The sequence below is a fragment of the Lampetra fluviatilis genome, unplaced genomic scaffold (assembly GCF_964198595.1).
Source record: "Lampetra fluviatilis unplaced genomic scaffold, kcLamFluv1.1 SCAFFOLD_378, whole genome shotgun sequence".
NCBI lineage: Eukaryota > Metazoa > Chordata > Hyperoartia > Petromyzontiformes > Petromyzontidae > Lampetra > Lampetra fluviatilis.
Window position 1 is genome coordinate 3,574 of NW_027621000.1, and position 3,927 is coordinate 7,500.

Below are 3,927 nucleotides of genomic sequence, written 5' to 3' on the forward strand. Positions count from 1 at the left end.
ACATGAGAGCAATCCGGGCCAATTTCTCCCGTTTGATGGGGTCTATGTGTAAAAATTTTGACTTTTTTGAGTGCAGGTGCAAATCTGCTGAAAAAGCCTGTGGAAGTTTCACGGCGTTCGTACGATATTTGGCGACGCAAAAATGAGCGATTTCCCAGCTCGAGAGAATTCGGCGCGAGAGAAACGATGCCCCGTAACGCACATGAGAGCAATCCGGGCCAATTTCTCCCGTTTGATGGGGTCTATGTGTAAAAATTTTGACTTTTTTGAGTGCACGTGCAAATCTGCTGGAAAAGCCTGTGGAAGTTTCACGGCGTTCGTACGATATTTGGCGACGCAAAAATGAGCGATTTCCCAGCTCGATGGAATTCGGCGCGAGAGAAACGATGCCCCGTAACGCACATGAGAGCAATCCCGGCCAATTTCTCCCGTTTGATGGGGTCTATGTGTAAAAATTTTGACTTTTTTGAGTGCACGTGCAAATCTGCTGAAAAAGCCTGTGGAAGTTTCACGGCGTTCGTACGATATTTGGCGACGCAAAAATGAGCGATTTCCCAGCTCGATGGAATTCGGAGCGAGAGAAACGATGCCCCGTAACGCACATGAGAGCAATCCCGGCCAATTTCTCCCGTTTGATGGGGTCTATGTGTACAAATTTTGACTTTTTTGAGTGCAGGTGCAAATCTGCTGAAAAAGCCTGTGGAAGTTTCACGGCGTTCGTACGATATTTGGCGACGCAAAAATGAGCGATTTCCCAGCTCGAGAGAATTCGGCGCGAGAGAAACGATGCCCCGTAACGCACATGAGAGCAATCCGGGCCAATTTCTCCCGTTTGATGGGGTCTATGTGTAAAAATTTTGACTTTTTTGAGTGCAGGTGCAAATCTGCTGGAAAAGCCTGTGGAAGTTTCACGGCGTTCGTACGATATTTGGCGACGCAAAAATGAGCGATTTCCAAGCTCGATGGAATTCGGAGCGAGAGAAACGATGCCCCGTAACGCACATGAGAGCAATCCGGGCCAATTTCTCCCGTTTGATGGGGTCTATGTGTAAAAATTTTGACTTTTTTGAGTGCACGTGCAAATCTGCTGAAAAAGCCTGTGGAAGTTTCACGGCGTTCGTACGATATTTGGCGACGCAAAAATGAGCGATTTCCCAGCTCGATGGAATTCGGCGCGAGAGAAACGATGCCCCGTAACGCACATGAGAGCAATCCCGGCCAATTTCTCCCGTTTGATGGGGTCTATGTGTAAAAATTTTGACTTTTTTGAGTGCACGTGCAAATCTGCTGAAAAAGCCTGTGGAAGTTTCACGGCGTTCGTACGATATTTGGCGACGCAAAAATGAGCGATTTCCCAGCTCGATGGAATTCGGAGCGAGAGAAACGATGCCCCGTAACGCACATGAGAGCAATCCCGGCCAATTTCTCCCGTTTGATGGGGTCTATGTGTACAAATTTTGACTTTTTTGAGTGCACGTGCCAATCTGCTGGAAAAGCCTGTGGAAGTTTCACGGCGTTCGTACGATATTTGGCGACGCAAAAATGAGCGATTTCCCAGCTCGATGGAATTCGGCGCGACAGAAACGATGCCCCGTAACGCACATGAGAGCAATCCGGGCCAATTTCTCCCGTTTGATGGGGTCTATGTGTAAAAATTTTGACTTTTTTGAGTGCAGGTGCAAATCTGCTGGAAAAGCCTGTGGAAGTTTCACGGCGTTCGTACGATATTTGGCGACGCAAAAATGAGCGATTTCCAAGCTCGATGGAATTCGGAGCGAGAGAAACGATGCCCCGTAACGCACATGAGAGCAATCCCGGCCAATTTCTCCCGTTTGATGGGGTCTATGTGTACAAATTTTGACTTTTTTGAGTGCACGTGCAAATCTGCTGAAAAAGCCTGTGGAAGTTTCACGGCGTTCGTACGATATTTGGCGACGCAAAAATGAGCGATTTCCCAGCTCGATGGAATTCGGAGCGAGAGAAACGATGCCCCGTAACGCACATGAGAGCAATCCCGGCCAATTTCTCCCGTTTGATGGGGTCTATGTGTAAAAATTTTGACTTTTTTGAGTGCAGGTGCAAATCTGCTGGAAAAGCCTGTGGAAGTTTCACGGCGTTCGTACGATATTTGGCGACGCAAAAATGAGCGATTTCCAAGCTCGATGGAATTCGGAGCGAGAGAAACGATGCCCCGTAACGCACATGAGAGCAATCCGGGCCAATTTCTCCCGTTTGATGGGGTCTATGTGTAAAAATTTTGACTTTTTTGAGTGCAGGTGCAAATCTGCTGAAAAAGCCTGTGGAAGTTTCACGGCGTTCGTACGATATTTGGCGACGCAAAAATGAGCGATTTCCCAGCTCGAGAGAATTCGGCGCGAGAGAAACGATGCCCCGTAACGCACATGAGAGCAATCCGGGCCAATTTCTCCCGTTTGATGGGGTCTATGTGTAAAAATTTTGACTTTTTTGAGTGCACGTGCAAATCTGCTGGAAAAGCCTGTGGAAGTTTCACGGCGTTCGTACGATATTTGGCGACGCAAAAATGAGCGATTTCCCAGCTCGATGGAATTCGGCGCGAGAGAAACGATGCCCCGTAACGCACATGAGAGCAATCCCGGCCAATTTCTCCCGTTTGATGGGGTCTATGTGTAAAAATTTTGACTTTTTTGAGTGCACGTGCAAATCTGCTGAAAAAGCCTGTGGAAGTTTCACGGCGTTCGTACGATATTTGGCGACGCAAAAATGAGCGATTTCCCAGCTCGATGGAATTCGGAGCGAGAGAAACGATGCCCCGTAACGCACATGAGAGCAATCCCGGCCAATTTCTCCCGTTTGATGGGGTCTATGTGTACAAATTTTGACTTTTTTGAGTGCACGTGCAAATCTGCTGAAAAAGCCTGTGGAAGTTTCACGGCGTTCGTACGATATTTGGCGACGCAAAAATGAGCGATTTCCCAGCTCGATGGAATTCGGCGCGAGAGAAACGATGCCCCGTAACGCACATGAGAGCAATCCCGGCCAATTTCTCCCGTTTGATGGGGTCTATGTGTAAAAATTTTGACTTTTTTGAGTGCACGTGCAAATCTGCTGAAAAAGCCTGTGGAAGTTTCACGGCGTTCGTACGATATTTGGCGACGCAAAAATGAGCGATTTCCCAGCTCGATGGAATTCGGCGCGACAGAAACGATGCCCCGTAACGCACATGAGAGCAATCCGGGCCAATTTCTCCCGTTTGATGGGGTCTATGTGTAAAAATTTTGACTTTTTTGAGTGCACGTGCAAATCTGCTGAAAAAGCCTGTGGAAGTTTCACGGCGTTCGTACGATATTTGGCGACGCAAAAATGAGCGATTTCCCAGCTCGAGAGAATTCGGCGCGAGAGAAACGATGCCCCGTAACGCACATGAGAGCAATCCGGGCCAATTTCTCCCGTTTGATGGGGTCTATGTGTACAAATTTTGACTTTTTTGAGTGCACGTGCAAATCTGCTGAAAAAGCCTGTGGAAGTTTCACGGCGTTCGTACGATATTTGGCGACGCAAAAATGAGCGATTTCCCAGCTCGATGGAATTCGGCGCGACAGAAACGATGCCCCGTAACGCACATGAGAGCAATCCGGGCCAATTTCTCCCGTTTGATGGGGTCTATGTGTAAAAATTTTGACTTTTTTGAGTGCACGTGCAAATCTGCTGAAAAAGCCTGTGGAAGTTTCACGGCGTTCGTACGATATTTGGCGACGCAAAAATGAGCGATTTCCCAGCTCGAGAGAATTCGGCGCGAGAGAAACGATGCCCCGTAACGCACATGAGAGCAATCCGGGCCAATTTCTCCCGTTTGATGGGGTCTATGTGTAAAAATTTTGACTTTTTTGAGTGCAGGTGCAAATCTGCTGAAAAAGCCTGTGGAAGTTTCACGGCGTTCGTACGATA